Source organism: Danio rerio, chromosome 6, assembly GCF_049306965.1.
Source record: "Danio rerio strain Tuebingen ecotype United States chromosome 6, GRCz12tu, whole genome shotgun sequence".
Lineage (NCBI taxonomy): Eukaryota > Metazoa > Chordata > Actinopteri > Cypriniformes > Danionidae > Danio > Danio rerio.
Window position 1 is genome coordinate 36,095,081 of NC_133181.1, and position 22,778 is coordinate 36,117,858.

The window sequence follows — 22,778 nt, forward strand, 5'->3', positions numbered from 1 at the left end:
CCGGTTGAGCCAGAGGGGCGCAACCAGCAACCTGTTCCTCGTCCTCTTCCTGACCTTGCACAGTAACTGCGCGAGCAGGCTCACTGGGGGAAACGCGTATTTGCGCGTGCACCGAGGCCAGCTGTAAGCCAGTGCATCCGTGCCGAGAGCACTCGGTCAGGGAAAGAACAACTAGCAATGAGCGATCTCGGGGGAAGCAACAGATCGATCTGGGCTTCCCCGAATCGCGCCCATATCAGCTGAACAGACTCGGGGTGGAGTCTCCATTCTCCAGGACGCAAGGCTGCCGTGAGAGCGCATCGGCTGCACGGTTGAGCTTGCCTTAATATGAATGGTGTGCAGCGATTTCAGCCGCGGATAACTCCAGAGGAGCAGACGGCGGGCGAGCTGAGACATGCGGCGAGAGCGCATACCCCCTATACGGCTGATATACGCCACCGCCGCCGTACTGTCCGTCCTGACCAGCACGTGTTGCCGCTCCAGCACCGGAAAAAAACGGTGGAGAGCGAGGAACACTGCCAACAGCTCCAGGCGATATGCCAATGCAACTGGGTACCTTTCCACAGGTCCGCAGCCGCATGCCCGCAACGCACAGCCCCCCAGCCCGTGTTGGAAGTGTCTGCTGAAACGACAACAAGACTGGACGCCTGTTCTAGAGACACCCAGGTCTGTAGGAACGAGGGGTCGCTCCAAGGGCTGAGGGCGCGGCGACACAGCGCAGTAACAGAGACTCGGTGTGCGCGCGCGTGCCATGCGCGTCTGGGGACTCGATCGTGAAGCCAGTGCTGAAGTGGTCTCATATAGAATAATCCGAGCGGCATGAAGCGGCTGCGGATGCCATATGCCCCAGGAGCCTCTGAAATAGTTTCAGTGGGACCACTATTTTACTGTCGAGCTCTCTCAGACAGTACAGCATCAGCTGAGCGCGCTCTCCGGAGAGGCGCGCTGCCATGGTGACCGAGTCCAGCTCCAGCCCGAGAGAAGAGATCCTCTGCACGGGGGCGAGTTTGCTCTTTTCTCGGTTGACCTGAAACCCCCACAGGTGGAAGTGCCAGAGCACTTTGTCTCTGTGCATAATCAACTGCTCTGAGAGAGGGCAAAAATCAGCCAGTCGTAAAGAAATTGAGTATGCAGATGCCCGCGAGCCGAAGGGGCGCTGAGGCACCCTCCGCGGGCTTGGTGAGGACCCGCGGAGACAGAGAGAGCCCGAAGGGGAGGGCTTTGTATTGCCAAGCTCGACCTTCAAACGCAAACCGCAGAAACTGTCGGTGGCGAGGAAGAGTGGAGACATGGAAATACGCGTCCATCAGGTCTAATGCTGCAGACCAACCCAGAGGACGAACGCACCGGAGGATGCGCTTCTGCGTGAGCATTCTGAACGGCAGCTTGTGCAGGCAGCGGTTCAAAACGCGCAGATCTAGGATTGGCCGTGACCCACCGCTCTTTTGGGCACGATGAAGCGTGGGCTGTAAAACCCACTCTCCATCTCGGCTGGAGGGAGCGGCTCGATTGCATCCTTCGCCAGGAGGACAGCAATCTCCTCTCGCAAGACAGGGGCGGACAGGGGGCTGACCCTGGTGAATACACACCCGTGACTTGGGGGGCCGTTTCGCGAACTGAATCGCATAGCCGAGTCTGATTGTGCGTATGAGCCACCGCGAAGAGCTGGCCCGCGCTAACCAGGCAGGCAGAGCTCTCGCTAATGGACTCATCGCTACAATCGCTGACGTACCAGCAGTGGGGCAGCGCGGAGTGGGTGTGCTGATCCGGGAAGCTCGCGGGTCCCACGGAAAAGCTGGAGGTGAGATATTTGCTCTCACTCCAAACCCGAGCTCCGGAGGGGAGGCTCGAGGGGTGGGAGAAAGGAGACCGTCCTCCCAGCGCTCGTGAGCCACTGGCGAAACGCACCGAATCTGCAAGCTAGAAAGCATAGCGTCCCAGACTGGCAGATTTCGGGCTGTCACATCTGGGGAAGTGAAAAGTGCCCTTTCATAATGTTTTCATGGCAGTAAAAAGTGCCGTTGGAAATGGGGCCCCGCCCTCCAGCGGGGAAAGAGCAAGTTCCCTCTTCTCCAGATGGCCTGTCCCAGGGGCGCTTCGCGGTCCGTTGCCGGACTTAGCGGCGTTCTGGGCAGGGGGGCTGCCTGCTTCCGAGGTGCCCGACGCGCTCGCTTCGCCTGAGGCGTGTGCGGGGGCGGAGCAGCTCTCGTAGGCGGGCGCCTTCGGCGAGGAGCAGGTATGAATGGCACGGCGGGCGGAGCGGGCTACGGACCGCCGATAAGACATCACCCACCAACTGCTCTCTCACCGCCTTGAATTCCTGGGTGAATTCACAGACAGTGTCGCCGAACCTGGCTGGGGATATGGGGAAGTCAAGAAAGCGGACTTTGTCGACTTTGCGCATATCAGCCAGGGGTGGCGCTCCTGGACCACTAATGTGGACATCGTCCTCCCCAACGCACACGCAGCGGACTCAGTAGTCCGAAGAGCTAAGTCGGCGGCGGTGCGAAGCTCGTAAGCCTGGGTTGGACCCACCCTCGTGCAGCTCGGCCAGCGCCTGCGCTTGGTAGCGCTAGTAGGTGGCTATCGCATGCAAGGCGGAAGCAGCCTGGCCCGCAGCTATGTAAGCTCTAGCTCCGAGGGAGGTAGATAACTTACAGGCTTTGGATGGGAGACGAGGCGGATCCCGCCAAGAAGAGGCGCCGCGCGGATTTACCGCCATCGCGCACTCAACCTGAGGAATCGCCACATACCCCCTGGCTGTTTCACCGTCAAGAGTGGTTAGGGTGGAGGAACACGCAGCACGAGCAGAAAAAAGTGCTTTACAAGACCGCGTGAGCCTACTGTGCACCTCCGGGAAGAAGGGAACGCCCCTCTAGTCGGTCCGGCCGCGGAGCTGGGGGATAAACCATCTCCAACCCACGGCCGAAGCAGCCCGGGAAAGCACGGCTAACATGTCCGTTTCAGGATCCGTAGTGACAGCGCTCACCAGCCCGAAGGGGGCGAGCGGGTCTGGATCATCATCGGACAATGAAAGCCCACCCTCCGATGCCGCGGTGGACATCTGGTCTCCGGTGTCATCGGGCGTAAGGGCTACCATCTGTTAGACGGATCGCTTCCCCCGCCCGAAGCTTGGATGGAGCGCTTAGAGGAGCGGGAGGTCCGCGGGCCCGTGGGCGACGGATTATCTCTCGCTGAAACCCTCAGATCTGCCCGAGTGCCCGCTGCAGAGCAGGGGACAACTGGGGTGGTTCACCCTTTTGCAAAGGCTAACCGCGATCTTGCGCAACAGTCATGGCATCGCAATGACGACATGAACTGCCCGCGAGCAGCGCATTAACATGCTGGACCCCCAGACATGTAACGCAGTGCCCGCGCCCATCATCCGAGGACAGGAAACCACCGCATCCAGAAACGCACAGTCGGAGCGCCGTCCTGATAAGGACGTGCTGCACGACTGTGTTGCTCTTTCTGTGAAGTTTGCAACTTTATACGCACCGCTCTGGAGGACCGGACCCAAAGAACGCCAGGCAAGGGAGAAACCCAGCTCGACCGTCTGCCACTGCGTGTACACACTCTGGACCGGGAGAATGCTCTCGTTCGCTCAGAATCGCTGGTCACAGCAGGAGGAACCCTCATCGACTCGATCAGAAAGTCTCTGAAGCGAAAAGGATAGCGTCTGCTGGCGCCAGGTGAGCTTATATACTCAGTTGATTGCTTATGCCGCTCACCTGCGCAGGCTTGCGCTGCCAATTCATTCTTAATTGGCCCGTTCAATACTCTTTCAGACGAGTAGCTTCTGAACCGAACCTCCCAATGCGTGGATTTTACAAATCAAATCCACTTATAGTGCTGAAGTTCCCCCCGAAGGGGAACTGTATTTCTCCACATCCTTCTTTGGATGTGGCAGGTTTGCTGGAAACACTGCCTACAAAATGCAAGGAAAGTGATGAGAATATCAGTATAGAGACTAGTTACGAATACACACTACCAACAATTTTACATTTCATGATTTTTTTTTTTTAATGGATTAAATGGTGTTTATTGTTAACTAAAACTAATGGGAAAACTAGTTTAAGTACCAATTCATATTAACTAGCAATGTATTACCTTATATATTAAGACTTTTGTTTGTTTATTTATTTGTACATATAAAGTACAAGTATAAAGTATTATACACATTATAATAACTACACACTAGGATTTATCTGTTAGCATTAGCAAATATGTAATTCATTATCTGTTAAGCATTAACTCTAAATAACAGACATTAGTAAGCAGTTTATAACTGCAGATACAAATGCTGTATTGACTTGATACTGGTCAATTTTTCATCACTAAACTAAGTATCACATCATTTACAAATGATTTGTATTTAAGAATAGTTTGGGTTTTGAAGATCATTCAGAATGAGTTAGTAAATGAATAATAAACTATTCAAATCAATATGTATATAATATTATTATTATTATTATTATTATTATTATTATTCAAGGATATACTAATAGTTAGTTTGTATGTTAATAACTGCTTTATTAAGTGAACTTCATGCAGTTTTTTGACCTAATCTAAAGTGAGGACTATTTCTGCTTTATAAATCCCTAATAAATGATAATTAAAGGCTCAGTATCAAATAAACAATTTATCTTTGCAAACTGATCTAAAAAAATAAAATTACTGTAAAGTTTAAACATTGCTGAATAACAGGAGTGTCAAAGTTTATTGTAAAATTGGATAAACCAATAACAATATGATAATTTAATCCTGTTATGAACTCGTTCGCTTTATTTTTTGGATTCTGTTTTTGTCTTAGAACCTCCAGGACTCTTCCTAGAGATGGCCAGCCATCTAAGCTGAGTGATTGGAGGAGAAGGTGAATGTCCTTGAGTGGCCCAGCCAGAGCCCAGACCTAAATCCTATAGAACATCTCTGGAGGGATTTGAAAATGCCTCTACACTGTTGCTTCCCATCTAACCTGATAGAGCTTAAGAGGTACAACAAAGAGGAATGGGCAAAAGTTCCCAAAGACAGGTGTGCCAAGCTTGTGGCATCATATTCTAAAAGACTTGAGGCTGTAATTGCTACAAAAGGTGCATCAACAAAGTATTGTGCAAAGGCTGTGAATACTTGTGTACATGTGATTTTTCAGGCATTTATTTTTTTATAAATTTGCAACAATTTCCAAAAAAAATTCACATTGTCATTATGGGGTATTGTGTGTAGAATTTTGAGGAACTAAATTAATTTAATCCATTTTGGAATAAGGCTGTAACATAAAAAATGTGGAAAAAGTGAAACGCTATGAATACTTTCAGGATGCACTGTACTTTATGTGCTTACAAGTTAGGAATAGAGCCTTTGTATCTGCAGTTATAAACTGCTAACTGACTGTTAAAGTAGAGTTAATGCTTGACAAATGATTCATAGTGTGTAGTTATTTTAAAGTGTTACAAAAGTACATATTCTGCATGATTCTTATTCTACATCCTGGATCCTTCCCAATACCTAAATACTACCTATTTATTTGCAGCAAATTTGGAGTTTATTGAGCTAATAGTTAAAGTTGATAGTTTATTAATAAGGAAAGGTGAACCTTAAATTAAAGTGTGACCAAACTAATACTGAAAATGGTTACTGAAATAAATAAAGTAAAATATACATTATTTTTAAAACATACTAACAGCTAAAGCAAAAAATATTTATAATATATTGCAATATATTTAAAGTATAATAAGTTTATCCAATTTGGCAAGAGCACATAAAGTTACCTACATTTAACAAAAGAAGTATATATTTTTCACATTCACCGAAACCATACATGGGCAGATTAAAAGAGTTTTGTCTCTAAGACTATGTAGACTACACTATGAGTACACTGCGCTGAAAGACTGACCAGTATGACCTTGTCAAGCAGGCTTAGACTGTAAAACATAAAAGTCTTCTTAAATATCAGTGCAAAGGCATATAGAAAAAATGTAAAACTGATTTGATCTGATTATTCTGTAAAAAAAAAAAAACTTTCAATTTAAAAAAGGAGAATCTTATATTTTAACCACTGAAATATTAGCTTTATAATAATTGGACACTCATTTCTAAAGTAGCTTCTCAAGTATCAGAGAACCGCTCATAAATAATGCAAAGAAAGTGAGCAGAACTACTCAGCAAACTTTTTCCTCAAACTTGTGAGCCTGTTATTCCTGCACAGAGGTCGAATAATAGTTTATACAGCGATACTGGACAGTTTTCTTTCGACTGTATTTTTGGCCTCTTTACAGAGGATCCATTGGGTCTGTTTCTCCAAAAGTGAGCTTGACTGAGGCAGAGCTGCTGACACTGCAGTTGGGAAGTTCAGGTGACGTGTGTCAGACTGTTCTGGCAGCCCAAGGCCTTCACACTCCCAGCGAATAGAGAAGACGCTGTCTGCCAGATAGCAGGAGTCATATCATCACCTATACATCTCTCATATCTCTCCAACATCATGACAAGGATATTTCCCGCTCCAGACAGACAACCTTCAGAGAAAGGTCTGTGCTGAACCTTGCCTGACGGGCTGCAGACCCCATGTGCTGTCAGCGGTCATAAACAAGGCTCGAGTTAAAAAAATAAATAAACAAAATAAAATAAATAAATACATTTGATGAATTTGATGAAAGGTCAATAGGTGTTTGTGTAAGTAATATGTGTAGTATTTACCCTTAAGTAAATCTGTAACTAGTTCAAAGTATTACAAAATGCTAAAAAATTATTTACCTTTCAGTCTAATTGAGAAAGAAAAACGGAAATTTCCACCTTTTTAACAGTGGTTGTTTGACCAATTGGCTGAAGTTGATAAAGAGCTCCGATTATGCATAATAATAGGAGGTTTCTGGGGTCTCCATCAACAGGCTGATATGCATGAAACACTTTTATTGCCTTATAATATGCATTTATATTACCTAGTTATCCCAACATCTCCCATTTGATGTGTTCAGCGATTTATTTGTTCCCAACCCCCTCCTTTGCATGATGCTTATCTGCGCTGATTGGTCCGATGATCCAGTCTGCTGTGATTGAGATGGAGAGAAACGCCCAGAAGTTAAGAAGTATATGTGTGAGCCCAATGCAGTATTGCATTAAAGCAATGCAAACACCAGTATATTCCTCTATTCCGAACCACAACCCCAAGTAATAGCAACGACACACATTCAGTATTAATACACACAGTGGCAAAAGTTGAACTATTTAGAAAATTGACCGCGCCGCGTGTGTATGAACAGCTGATGGTGGCCATAGCAACAAACAGCAGGAGATCGTGAGTTCAGAAACGCATTTAAATTGGTAAAGGAAGAAGCACGCATTGAGTTTTCAACGTGGCTTTGGACGCGAAATGTGAAATAGCCTATACAGATTTAACCTGAGAGGTACAATACAAGCACTGATCTATGACAGATTTTTAATTACAAGCCGCATGGAGCGATTACAAGTTACAGCACACAATTAAACACATATTTTGCAAACTACAGAAAATGAGCCAAACACTTTAATCATACTTCACATTCTGTATGAAGGATTAACACTTACAGGATTTGTAAGATGAACAAACTGGTTCATACAAACTGTGTAACAGTTACTGACAAAAGTTCCATACATTAGTAGTCTTTGCCGACCCTTGCTTTAATAACAAACGGCTAGTGAATTCCACGCTGCAGTGTAGGTTATTGTATTAATTATCAGAAAAATGACAGGAAAAAACACAGCACATGGTTGGCTATACTGTGGTGTTATTGTGAAAATGAACTTTATTCCTTTATTCCTCACAGCTGGATGTCTGGCCATCTCTCAGTAATAGTAGTCTTCACGTTAATGACCTTGATCCCTCACACTTCGCCAGTGTCTGAAGGGAAAGGTGTGTTCACGTTTTACCGGCTCCGGCAGTTCATATCTGGTATTGTTTTGTGTTGACATGAAATTAGAACAGGCAAAAGATCAGAACGAACGACAAATCATTTAAACAACTCTTGAGTAAAATCTTTTATTTAAAAAATGACAATTTTAAACAGGGTGTACTTTCAGATTTAAACCTCAGCTAGATGTTTAAAATTCTTGCTTCAGTAGAACTGTTATATGCGCTGCCTGCATTTACCAAAATTCATTGTGTAATCTGCAGTTGCTTACACACTCGTAATATAATATCGTCTCATGGTGGCTTGGGTGCCACCTTGGATGATTTTCAGTCAGTTGAACCAGCAGTTCCTCAGTTAAAGCTGCTTTTTTATAGTGGTGATATCCAATTGCGTCCAGAGTTATGGAAATTTGTATAAAAGTGGCCACTTTTTTTTTTTGTAACGTTTGATATTCAGACACCAGAGAGTCTGTCTATGCAAATTAGTTTCAGATGGGGCTTATCGTTTGCAAAAGTATGTTTTACAAAAAATTTAAAATTTAAAATTTGTAAAGACGTCCGGATCTGACACATGCCCCTTGCTTTGTTCCAATGATTCCAATTATATAAGTCATATGAGTTTCGAGTCCCTGCGACACATAGGTTTGGTTTGGTCTAATAAATCATTTTTAGGGCAGAAAAGAGACCTTTTAATAATAACAATAGGGTTACACTGCTATGCTTGGACCCTTAGAAACACACAAATCCAACGTAACACATATTAGCATGTAAAATTATAATAAAATTGTATTTAACTAAATAAGTCATCATCACCCAGGGTTTTACTGGTCAAAGCGGTTCATATTTTTCATTAAAATCATAGAGAAAAATCTCATTTCCAGCATGCTTATATCCAATCTTACATGTTTCTGTTAAACTTGTGAATAGAGCAGCCAATCAGAGCCATTGAGATGAGTGAGTACTCAAAACTGCAAAGGTTTTTTGTTTGCACAATTGCTCTATATTCAATTCAATTAAATTTTTTTTTATCAATTTACTCTTCCAAATTCTTTCATAATAAGCAGCAAAGAGCTGAAATGATGTACAGGGTGAAATACATTTTTTGTCATTAGCACAAGTTCTTCAAAAACCACTGCCATGTTTTATCTGTTCAGCCAGTTTACGCTGTGCTATTTCTCCACCAAAAACATTAAGCAGCAATAGTGATTTCATTATGTTATTATTGTTTTTAATCACACAGTAATTGACATACAATGTTAAACATTTTGTTTTTAGTGGTAAAATGTACAGTATTCAGACTGGTTGAAATATTTGGTCAAATCTTAGTATGTGAAATGAAAGAAAGCACATATAAAATGAAGAAGCTTAAAATCGTTATGAAGGTTTATAAATAAGTCAAAATCAGTTCCTTAATATATTTTATTTCTAACTCTAATATCCATAATATCCAGGCAGCTCTTTTTCACGTTATCAAACTTTGTGGAGAAAGTGTGATTAAAAGTTTCAATTAATTTATAATAACTATTTCTATAATTCATCAGCGAAAGTTTCTGCAGGCTAGTTTTCGATCATCACTGCAGCAATGTTTCTGAAGGCACACATTTGCTCTCATCTACACTTCATCAAGTTCTGGAGCTGAATGTTGTTGAGCCAAGAATCTACTAAAAAGAGACTGGTTAAGAAAAACAGAGAAACAGAGTGTGTAAAGGGGTGTAGAAAGCTAGCAGAAGGGAAAGGTGGATGTTGGTGTTGGCAAAGGAGCTGCAGATGTTGGCAGGAGTGGAGGAAGATGGTGGAAGAGCAGAAAAGAGAGCCAAGTTTTACAAATATTGCCAAAAAGGTAAATAAATCAAAAAAGAATTAATCAAACTTTTACATGTTTAGTAAAAATAGGTTTTTGTTACCACAATGGGGTCACACGCCTAGGGCTGTGATGGTTATTGTCTGATATACAGCCAGGCAAATTCTGACGCAATTTTTTTTTTTTTGTTCAACTGTAAATAAAAGTTGAGATTTTGTTTCCCACAGTGATCCCTCTTGTACATCTTATCATCTTATTATCTTTGGCAGAAGCCTGTTAATACCGGTAATAAATAAATAAAAAAATTGCAAAAAAAAAAAGAGGCAAAAATAAAAAAAAAAATTAACAGGGGGGCTGACAATTCTGACTTCAACTGTATATATATGTGTGTGTGTGTGTGTTTGTGCGAGCGTGCGTGTGTGTGTGTGTGTGTGTATATAGTATATATATATATATATATATATATATATATATATATATATATATATATATATATATATATATATATATATATATATATATATACTATATATATATATATATATATATATATATAGTATATATATATATATATATATATATATATATATATATATATATATATATATATATATATATATATATATACATACACACACACTCACACACACGACAAAGTTGAAGTGTGAATTATTTGGCCCCCTGTTTTTTTTTCCCAATTTCTGTTTAACAGAGAGAAGATTTTTTTTTTCAAAACATTTATAAACAAAATAGTTTTAATAACTAATTTTTAATAATTGATTTTTAAATTTTTTTTTAATCTTTGCCATGATGACAGTTGTTTCCCAGAGATGGGTTGCGGCTAGAAGGGCATCTGCTGCGTAAAAATCTTGCTGGATAAATTGTCGGTTCATTCTGCTGTGGTGACCCCGGATTAATAAAGGGACTAAGCCGACAAGAAAATGAATGAATGAATGATGACAGTAAATAATATTTGACAAGATATTTTTTAAGACTCTTCTATACAGCTTAAAGTGACAATTAAAGATTTAATTATGTTAATTAGGTTAACTAGGTTAGGCTAATTTGGCAAGTTATTGTATAATGATGGTTTGTTCTGTAGACTGTAGGGCTGTTCTGTAGGGCAAATAATTTTGACCTTTAAATGTTTTATTTATTTTATTTTTTTAATTTAAACTACTTTTATTCTAGCCAAAATAAAACAAATAAGACTTTCTCCAGAAGAAAAATTTGTATCCGACATATTGTGAAACTTTCCTTGCTCTGTTCAACAACATTTAAAAAATAAGGGGGGGCTAATAATTCTGACCTCAACTGTATATAGTTAATTGTAAAGTACAAATGAATTTAAATCTGTTATATACACTCAAATAAAAGTGAAGTCAGTAAATTAACTACAAATTGTATAGTTTAAGCAATCACTTAAATAATTTTGTGTAAACTTTTGGAAAAATAGTATTTAATTGGGTTTATGCACAGGGATTCAGGGATTTTTTTTTTTACATTTTTAGTAAGCCACCTTAAGCGCTATTATTAGTCATGCAATTATAAAATCACCACTTTTAAGATCTAATTTCTTTAAAATCATGATCTTGACTGCCTGATTGAGATATAATATAAAGTGGCTCTCAGACTGCCCTTTAAAGAAATAATGGGTATACCTAGGCATTGTCAAACATAAGACTTCATTACATGGAACTGGACATACCATGAGCCTCAAACCCCATTGTTTTCACATCCTCGTTCAAATTTTGTGAGTGTAAAACAATGGTGTTTGAGGCTCATGTCCAGTTCCCTGTAACGAAGTCTTATTATTTGATCAGGCAGTCAAGATCATGATTTTAAAGAAATTAGATCTTAAAATTGGTGATTTTATAATGGCTTAACTGTTTACCGGTAGTGCTTAGGGTAGCTTACTAAAAATTGGTCTTAGACTGGACCACACTATGTCTTTAGAATATAGACATTTATATTTCCACAGTATTTTTAATGAAATTTCAGCACTCGCCTGCACTTGCATTTCACCATTTTAGGCTTGAACAACTAAATGAATGCTTAACAGATTCTATGTCAATACATTTACATTATCGATGCTGTAAATGGAACCTTATGAAGTTGAAAATAGTACCAGAAGTTTGTCAGTTGCGGAAAAACATTTGCTGTGCATATAGCTTATTGCTAATATAAGTCTTTAAAATCACTTAATCAATTGAATGCATACTTGTTGAATAAAAGTATGTCATCATGGCTTGTGTATGACCCAAAAATAGTTATATTAGTGACTTGGCAAGGGCTTGAACAATCATGTAAATATGCAATGTTATACACAAGTTTTCTAAAACATCACCATATTCACTCTGCTCATGAACTGGCAACTAGAAGAGATGGTTTCATACGGGTATTCTTGTGAAAGCAGTATGCGTTTGCTCCCAAGACCTGTCACCTGACACTTTGCTGGAAAGTGGAGCACTATCCTCTGTGACAGTGTTTACATAAGGGTGGTGCTGGGTGTGTGAAAGAGGGTTAAATTACAGGATACGTGGTCAGGCCACAAAAAAATCTGCAAAGTAATGTTTATAAATATAGCAGTGACCTACAGGTCCCTTTCAATGGCCTTCTTTTAACCCTGTGTCTATTACAGGTCTGTGATGTTGGCCTGTGGTCCAGTGGGCAGTTTCTGAAAGAGGGCTACTGTTCTTCTGGCCTGGGGGGAAGGACTGTTACACTTTAACGGCTATGTTTGTCCACCCTGTGCTCAGGTTAAAGAAACTCTGCTGTATTTGTTTAAGCCGTAGCCTTGTTTTTTTGATGCTACGGCCCGGACCGCATGTTTGAAATGAGCTCCAGTTTCCCCCGGCGGTGGCTGAAGTGGACAGGAAAGCCACAACATTATGAGAGCTCCGCAACAGATGTGTAGCTCCTCTTTCAATGGTTTAATGAATGTTTATTTAATGTTAAGTCCTGGCTGTCTATGCTTTCACTAGCTGGACTGCAACAGCGTGAAAGGACGTGCGAACAGCGTGACTGCAGATTAGTTCAGGTATTTACACACCGGTGAATACTAGTAAAAAAGACTCTTGAAGCAGTATATGCGATATATTTGTGATGCCAAAAAAAGACAAAAATGTGAATATTTATTTAATACACTGAATGTTATATTTTTCAATGCTGGCAAAGATTAATCATGATTAATCACATCCAAAATAAAAGTTTGTTTTGACATAGTATATATGTGTGTATTATATTTGTTTATACAACAGTTCTGTCTAGTCCTTGAATTTGATTGGCTGATAGTCGTGCGATATTATGCAAATAACAATAATCGTTCAGCCTCTTCACCCTTGTGTATTACTCTGCCAACATACAGCAAATACTGCAGCTGTTAAACTACATAATGTACTTTTGAGGCTATTTCAGGCAAGAATGTTGTTAAGATTGCAACTATGCAGTTATTTATAAGGATACAGAGAAATACTGGGTAATCTCTGTAGACTGATGGCATTTCATGCCGTTCAACCTTATAATATTAAATTGTCTGCAAAATCACCTGTTTTGTCATCACTTCAGACATTACGCTGGAGACTCATTCAAATACTAGCTCTAAAGTGACATTGGTGAAGTAGCAACGGTGTCTGCTGTTCTGACCTCAGCTGCAGATGTCATTGAATAGTGGGAAAATGTAGTTTTCGCACTACTCGTGTGATATTGCTCATTTATAATGATCCACACGCATACAAAAAAACTAAATTATACTAAACAATTTAGTTACATAGATATTCAAATTTATACATAATTTGTATCATATATAGTTAAAGTCAGAATTATTAGCCCCCTTGTTTATTTTTTTATTTTTTATTTTTTTCAATTTTTGTTTAACGGAGAAAAGATTTTTTTTCAACACATTTCTAAAGATAATAGTTTTAATAAATCATTTCTAATAACTGATTTATTTTATCTTTGCCATGATGACAGTAAATAATATTTGACTAGATATTTTTAGGACACCTTAACTAGGCTTAACTAGGTTAATTAGGTTAACTAGGCAGGTTAGGGTAATTAGGCAAGTTATTGATTGATGATGGTTTGTTCTGTAGACTATCGAATAAAAATATAGCTTGAAGGGGCTAATAATTTTGCCCTTAAAGTGGTTTTTAAAAAATAAAAACTACTTTTATTCTAACCAAAATAAAACAAATAAGACTTTCTCCATAAGAAATCAGACATACTGTGAAAATTTCTTTGCTCCGCTAAACATAATTTGGGAAATATTAAAATAAGAAAGAAAAAAAAATCAAAGTGGGGCTAATAATTCTGACTTCAACTGTACATATATGTTTTATATCTAAATTTAAATCAACTTTTTTCTCAATTTTATGCATCCATGTGTTTATTTATATATACATAATAAATAAACAGAGCACACTCACAAGCTTATATCAAAACACACTTTTATTTTGGATGTGATTAATGTTTGCCAAGCACTAATATTTTAATGTATCTATATTCTATATTTTAACTGTTTTAACTATAAACTTTAACTAAGGTGTGAGATGGAAGCTGAAAAATCTAACCTAAAAAGTACCTTTTTTCTCTGTGAAAAACTACAAAAAAAAAGAGTGATTTTGTGACCATGCTCACATGTGCTCATAATGTGTTCACTCTATAGATATGCAAAAGTAATTAACAACCAGCACAACGCTAATGTTAACTGTTGCTAAAGGTAACACTACAGGACCATTCGTTCACTCAAAAACACTCTGTGTTTTTTAACATCTCCAATACCAGCATAATACAGCAATTTATTCATTTTAGTGTGTAAACATGGATTATTTTAACAGCAATGCCATCTGTATGTGAAACTTTTTCAAAATAAGCAAGAAAAACATGTTTATGTTTTGAGTACATCATTGTCATGTAAACATACCACAATTTTAATTGCTGTTCTGTAACTACACTGTTAGCGATTTTTGTAAATTATACAGTATTTTACTGTAATATGAACTGTATTTTACTGTAGGGCATTTATGCAGTATTTTACTCTATTTTAAAGATGTATTGTGAACATTACTGTATATTTTACAGTTAAGATATACAATACTGTAAATACATATACAGCAAGATAAATGGTGCTGTAAATGTAAATTCAGTATTTTAGCTGTAATTGATTTACAGTAAGTTTGCTGGTAAACTGCTGTCAGTAATTGCTGTAGATTCTACAGGGAATTGTTAACAGCATACAGTATATACTTTATTTTGCTGATGTACAGGACAAATGCATTTTTCTTAGGGTAATGGTAAGTGAGTTGGACTTGCAACCCAAAGGTTAAGTCCATGTACTGGAAAGGATTAAGTTAGCTCAATATTGTATTTCATTTTCACAAAATGATTACATTAGGAACATTTAACTATACAATTATAATGTAATATACTATGTGCAGCTTTTACAACCCGCCCCAATACCACGACTAAGGTGATCAGACACCCAACTGCTGCCTACTGCTCTGGGTGTGTGTTCACGCAGTGTATGTGCTCACTGATGTGTTAAATGCAGGGACACTATATTTATGGGGCACCACACTTGGCCACATGTCATGACTTCCCTTTCCTTTCCTTATGTGCTAAGTTGTAAAGGAGTGATAAGGTGTGTTTTCCTTTTCCTTTAGTGTGATATTTGTGATGTATAAAATCGGCAAGGTTGCAAAATTCTAAGTTACCCACAATTTTTTCAGATGAAAAGAGAAGGCTAATTGCAGCTGAAAATGCCTCAAGTGAAATGTACCTCACATATCAACACCACTGTCTGGAAATATTTGCATAATTCAGCCCTATTGTCTACACAAAGAAAGAAGGCATAGTTTCAGTTAACACATTGTTGTTGCTACCATGTTGCCTGGTGGAAACATTTCATGTGTCTTAGTGAAAACATTTTATTCAGCCTTTTTTATGTTAAAATATAATTGTATTTTTTTTTTACCAACTATACTCCAGCTTTAAATCTAGAACTAGCATGTGCAGTAAAGTTAGCAGTTCTAACCAAATATCATCCACATCACACACTATAAAAGATATCTAATTAAAATGGTTCCGTATGTTGTGGTTCACATGTTGTTTTCTGTTTATTTTTTTTATTATGAATTGCATTATGGGAGTTTTTATCTCTACCCGATTTACTTTTGATGTTTTTTTGACAAGATATTGTTTTAGATATAATATAGAGAGAATTAAGTCTGTAAAATAAAAGAACAAGTACTGTTAGTTTTTAACTGTTTCTGCATCATTGTTTACAACACAAACACAGACAGTATATTACTTAAAATAATTAAAAATGTAAATGTTTCCTACTTTTTAACATCAAAAGCTTTTGGAGGAAAGATTAAGATCACATAATGTATTTTAAAAGCATAAATAAGTGGGGGGAAAACATGAATCACCAAATACAGAAATTGCTTATATACAAATAATTTTAAAGTTCATATTTAAAGTAAAATTTGAAAAAAAATAAAATTCTTATTAGATACTGTAAAAAAAATACAGAAAGTGCTAGTAATGGCAGGTCAGACGTTGATAAAGCCATTAAAGTGTCTTTAGCAATTTCCTGTAGATGATACAAGTCTAAGCAGCTTTTGCTGAGACATAAAAGTCATTCAACCAGCAATGAACAACCTCAATGTAAAAGTCTGTTAAAGTGATTTTCTGCCTCTTTTGGGTGGCTCAAAGCAAAAGTCTAAATATATACAGCATCAAAACATCACATTGGCAGGAATTCACACATTTGCAAGACCCAGTGTCTCATATCATTTAAGGAATAATATAAAAAAAATTAATAAGTGAACATAAGGCTTAGTTATATGACATTATGTAAAGCTTGACACTTACAGTGTTGCCTAAAGTCACATAATGAGGTCACGGACCACATCATAAAGGAAAAGCTGACTTGTACACTAACACAACACAGCATAGCATGCATTTGAAAGAGTTGATGGCCGTTATACAAACTTTCCTCAGAGATACAGTAATGGAAGACACAGGGATGTCGCTTGAGAAATTTTCCTTCAGTCAAAATGCTAACAAAATATAGTAAGGGAAATGGGAGTGATGGAATGGAAAAATAAATAAGGGCAAGGTTTAGACAAACACAACGGAAAAGGCAAATTTACTTAAAATATCGACATGCTCACAGTGGAAGAGTTAAACAGAATTAGTTTGCCCACGCAGAGATTTATTTAATATTATTTGTATTATGCTTCTCAATGCACTAGAATAAAAAAAAAGATAATTTATTTAAAATAAAAAAATTTCATCATTTACTCACACATTGTTGAATGGTTTTTTTATTTAAAGGGGTGGTTCACAGTATTTTAAAGGCTTGGTTGTGTTTATAATAAGCAAAGTTGTTGTGTTCATGCTTTATTTGTAGAAAATCACATTATTTTTTCATATATCTTACTTTAATTATATACAGCTACTCAGCTATCAGAAAATGACTGTCATATTTCCTAGTTCGTGTGAAATACCCACCCTCAAGAGGCTCTGATTGGTCAGCTAACAAGATATGCTGTGATTTGCGGCTTGGCTCCACGTCACCAGGAAAAGTGGCATGCCTCTAATAGCATGCAATGTGCCTTTGCTGTGTAAACACTGTCAGTCAGAGCAGCTGTTAGCCGTATCAGTTTGAGCCTGAATTTGACAGAAAATGAAAAGGACACAGCTGAACCTCATGCCTGCTCTCTAAAATAAAATCTGATAAGTGTCCTTCGCATATACAGTATTCAGGCATGTGTAAGTATTAAGAAACGTTCACATATCTTTTGTGAGTTTGTTATTTGAGATGTAGAATGCACAGAAAGCAGCTGCATAGAGGAACACTGCAGCACTGCTAAAGGCTGTAGATAGTTAAAGAGGTTTGAAGGAAAAATCTGAATTTGTAAATAAATTGTTAACGGTGGCAAACAGCATCTCTGTTTACTTCCTTGCTACAACATACCGTTAACGCTAGACACTATGAGTGTAATAGATAAATTTTAACAAATTAAAATACTCACAGGTTGTGGCTCACAATCCACAACTTCATCTATTATGGTTGGAGTTGCTCCTTCTGAGGAGTTTTTAGTCGAATCCAACACTTAACTGAGAGAGATTCTGGAAGCTGTCCTTTAATTAAACATAATTAAAATTAAATTGTAGGCTCTTCTCTCTGTGTGTCATGTCCTTTGGAAGCCCAAACACAGAAACAGAACACGCTTTGTGGAAATAGAAGCATTTAGACAGCATTTTAGCTTTCTTTACTATACCATTACAGCGCCTCTGGCCATGCCCATTCACTGCGTGGTGAGTATGCGCATGGTGAATGCGCGTTGAAGTGTTTGTGATCTCACAGACCCAGATGTATTTTTTTGCAGTCCCTAAACTTAGTTCGCTGTAGGTTTGGCTAAGCTAACTCTGTAAAAGCCAATGTCTCCTTTTTCATTGAACTGTGCGTATTAGATTCAGAGGTGTAGTTTATCTTCACACCGGTACATTACACAAAAAATCTAAAGTTTACAATATGATATCGTAGTGCACCACCACATTAATGCATTTTTTCAAAATAAGAAATACTTCTTAATAAAACGAAATTGTAATAATATAATAAAAAAATAAAACTTTTTTAAACTTGTCTCTCAAACTATTGCCCACCCTGGTGCATGCTTATAACTGGCCCTTTAAATAAAAGTTGTCAAAATGTAATAACATCATATCAAACAGCTTACATCACAGCCTTGTGGGAAAAAGAAGAGTAAGGGGCTCTGTTCTGTCAACTGTCTATTTTTACTTATTTTATTTTTCCAAACTGATGTGGTTAACCTCATTGTTCATGTCCATCCTTTCATAGGAAATACAAAGTAGATGCATGTGTGTGTGTGTGTGTGTGTGTGTGTGTGTGTGTGTGTGTGTGTGTGTGTGTGTGTGTGTGTGTGTGTGTGTGTGTGTGTGTGTGTGCGTGTGTGTGCGTGTGTGTGCGTGTGTGTGCGTGTGTGTGTGTGTGTGTGTGTGTGTGTGTCTAATTTTAACATAAAAAAACATTTGGTTCTTTTTTTGTTGGCCTGCTGTTTTTTCAGACAGTGTAATGGCTAATTTTAGGTGTACTCTGTTAGTGTCCACCCTGTTGCGTAAGAAAACTTTTACGTAGTAATCTCCACGGCAGCATAAAAATATGAATAATTTAATATCCGTGAAGTGAAGAACATTGTAAGTTCAATAATGTATGGCCTAAAACCTCTGATCTGATTTTAAAATTAGTTTTTAAAGTTAAATTTAAAATAAAAAAATATTAGTTTTAAATGTTATGACATGCAAAAAACACAGAGTCCAAGGAATTATCTAAACCAGGAGTGTCCAAACTCGGCCCTGGAGGGCCGGTGTCCTGCATATTTTAGTTCAAACCCAAATCAAACACACCTGAACCATCTAATCAAGCTCTATCTAGGTATACAAGAAACTTCCAGGGAGGTGTGTTGAAGGAAGTTGGAGCTAAACTACAGGACACCGGCCCTCCAGGACCGAGTTTGGACACCCCTGATCTAAACAGTACATAATGTACTTTTACCTGTCATTGATATGCTGTACATAAAGTACTTTTTAAGTTGATTAATATTTGTTGACGAAACATCTAGATTTGTGACCTGCCTACTGTGTAAATGTATTTAGAAGCACCCATACACATTGGAGTCTACAACTGTGTTTGTAGGCATATCAGATGTCTGTGTTTGTACATGGCTCCATGGAAGCTGCCGCACATACAGTACACTTCATGCAACTGGCTGTGTGTCAATCGTCAGCTCTTTCTAGCTCCAACACTCGCTAATGGCGGACCACACCCCATCAAGTAACACTACCTTTCCTTCACTCTGACTAATTATAGCCTGAGTGTGCACATATATACACACATACAGAATGCAACACGTCTTCTGTGCCCTGAAGGAGGGAAGGGAAAAGCCAGACTTTCATGAGTATTTTTAGACCATGGGCTTAGCAGACGTATTCTGATGGAAAGCATTAAAAGAAACAAAGAGGGAGATTTTTTAAGAATGAGGAGCAAGACGAAGGCGAAACAGACTAAGTATCAGTTTTATCAACAAAGACACACATTGTGCAAACACATAATGCAAACATCATCAAACAAGAGGCAAGGGACAGAGTGGTTTACGAGGTTTTTTTTGTCACAGTGTTTGCTGTCTCGACCATATGACTGGATTACTATTGTGTGTCTTGTGTGAGAGTGAGAGAGATGCAGAAAGGGAATGCAAATATAGACAAAAAGCCTCAGTGTCTGCGTCTGCTGAATCACCGGTTACACTCATCTCCGGATGAACCCGGGCTGATCCCCTGGGCCAGAAGCCCAGCAGAGGGGTCTGGAAGTGGTGCGGGCTGAGCTGAAAGGCTCCATACAGCAGTGGAGAGTGGCTGTGTTGGTTGGAGCTGGAGCCCATTGAAGAGCTCAGCTGACCCTAACACATTCAGTCAGCGGGGCGCTCCTGCCCTTATCACATGCCTAGGTCACACCAACACCTGATACCAGCACAATGCCGCTCTGTTAATGCCAGAATGGCTTCACCGTTTCGATGTGTGTGTCTTTTTAGTTCCCATGGGTTACTCAGATGTTTCTATAGTTTGTATATCATGTTATAACATCTATAATATATTATTATTGTGGCTTGAGAAAGCAAACTTACTGTTATATTACATAAACTTCTTCTTCTTCTTCTGAGACCAATTTCTAAATTCTTTCAAGCTATAAAAACTAAACTAACTCCAAAACTCCAAACTGCTCTGATTCGGGTTGCTATATCTTTTCCAACTGATCCAACCTACAGTTTTCAGATAACTGACCTGTAAAATTCGGAAAAGTACCATGACTTAACATTGGACCAAACTTTGTGACATAACTTTCTTACAGATTGTCATACAGACTTAAGGTTGAACTCATTTAACTCAGGCTAATTCATACTAGAACAATGCTAACAACATGCTAGTTTATACTTGTAGAAACATGCAAGCAAAATGCTAAATCAGGCTAGAACCACTTTAACTCAAACTAGAACCATTCTAATTTGTTACCAACTTCCTAACAACCGCAGTGAACACCCTAGCAACTGCTAGCAACATCCTAGCAACTTCTCAGAACACCCTCACAACCACCTGGCAACACCTTAGCAACCACTTAGAACAGCCAAGCAAAAAACATGCTAACATATTGGGCTCTATTTTGACGGTCCATGCGCAAAGCGCAAAACGCAAAATGCAGGATGCAAACACTTTCAGGGCGTGTCAAAATGCATTTTCGCTAATATAAGGACGGAAAAATACGCTTTGCGCCATGGCGCAAGGTCTAAAAGGGTTGAGTTTATTAGGTGTGTTATGAGAATAAACCAATCCGAGTCTCATCTCCCATTCCCTTTAAGAGTCAGTTGCGTCGCGCCATAAGCGCATTTGCTATTTACATGACGAAAAGTAAGTGTAGGTGGAAAAACTAAGCATTTCCCTAGCAGGAAAACAGTTAAACAGAGCATCTACCGCGTGGGAATGAGAGATAAATGATCTACTTTCACTTTTTCTCTCGTGGATAGGGAAACGTTTAAGCACAGTCATCAATTAGTCTATAAATAATTAATTGCGTTTGTTAAGCGCAAATATTTGTTTCAAAACTATTTCTAAATTCAGTTGTAATTTCCAGCAAACGAATAAATGAACAATAATAACAAAGTGTGGTCAAAAACCTGAGTTATATCCTAAAACACATGCTGTGCCCCATATGGTCTAAAACCTGCAGGTGGGCAAATCTAAGCTTGTTTTAATAAAACATATATGGATATAATAAATAATACTGCTAATAATAATAACATTATACCAAAGCTAATTGTTATGAATGAACTGAAAAAGCCTCCCGAGATGAAGAAGACATAAAAGCAGTGGTTTTTCATATTTATGTAGGCTAGAAATAAATATGTTTTGTAATATTTTAATCCTTTTTATTTATATCCTATATATTTTCGTATTATATCCTATATATATATCCTTAATATTTAAATTTTTTTCATATGTAAAGATATTTGCATATTGCTCTACATCTTGTGTGTATTAAACAGTGTGTAAGCGAGGCGCAGCTCTGCGCTGGACATTAGACCGGGTTTGTTTTGGTCTAATGAAAAATCTATTATAGTTTCTCAAAACAGCAACCCGCCAGCAATGCACCTCAGAACGCCTTCCTTATTAGACCAGAACACCTATGGGCACACATTTGAGCACAAATGCATTTGCTATTTAAACAGCGTTGCGCAACGCCTCAAAATGACTCTTGCGTCATGCTGAAACTAGCAAAAAACTATTGCGTCGCGCATTGCGCCACATTGCGCCGGGTGTATGATAGGGCCCTTTATCTATCTATGCCAACTGTTTCAAACTTCTTGGAAACTGCTTAAATTATTTCAATTATGATTCTAGAAATTTTCAGACAAGGCTTGATCAATACACCATAAAGTTTGTGTTCAAGTATATATTTTCAAGTTGTATATTTACTAACATATATGCAAAATGCCGTCAATAAGCAGTTTATGTGTGTGTGTGTGTGTGTGTGTGTGTGTGTGTGCGTGTGCGTGTGTGTGTATGTGTGCGCATATTTTTTCCCCAATTTCTGTTTAACGGAGAAAAGATTTTTCCAACACATTTCTATACATAATAGTTTTAATAACTCATTTCTAATAACTGATTTATTTTATCTTTGCCATGATGACAGTAAATAATACTGTACTAGATATTTTTCAAAACACTTCTATACAGCTCAAAGAGATTTATAGGCTCAACTAGGTTAATTAGTTTAACTAGGCAGGTTAGGGTAGTTAGGCAAGTTATTGTATAACGATAGTTTGTTCTGTAGACTATTAAAAAAATATATAACTTAAGGCGCTAATAATTTTGACCTTAAAATGGTATTTAAAAATTGATAACTTTTTATTCTAGCCGAAATAAATCAAATAAGATTTTCTCTTGAATAAAAAATATTATCATTAAAAAAAAAATATTATCACTGTTAGACATTATTTGGAAAATATTTAAAAA

At 38.5% G+C, this 22,778-nt stretch overlaps 1 long non-coding RNA gene across 1 annotated transcript in view; it reads right to left on the minus strand.

The window, feature by feature from the left end:
* The window catches only part of LOC141386311 (uncharacterized), a 120,428-nt gene extending 102,407 nt beyond the window's left edge, over positions 1 to 18,021 (minus strand). The window contains exon 1 of the long non-coding RNA XR_012408049.1: positions 17,726 to 18,021. This is a non-coding gene — a long non-coding RNA (uncharacterized lncRNA). The remainder of the gene's footprint in view (positions 1 to 17,725) is intronic.
* Between the last annotated feature and the right edge of the window lie 4,757 nt (positions 18,022 to 22,778).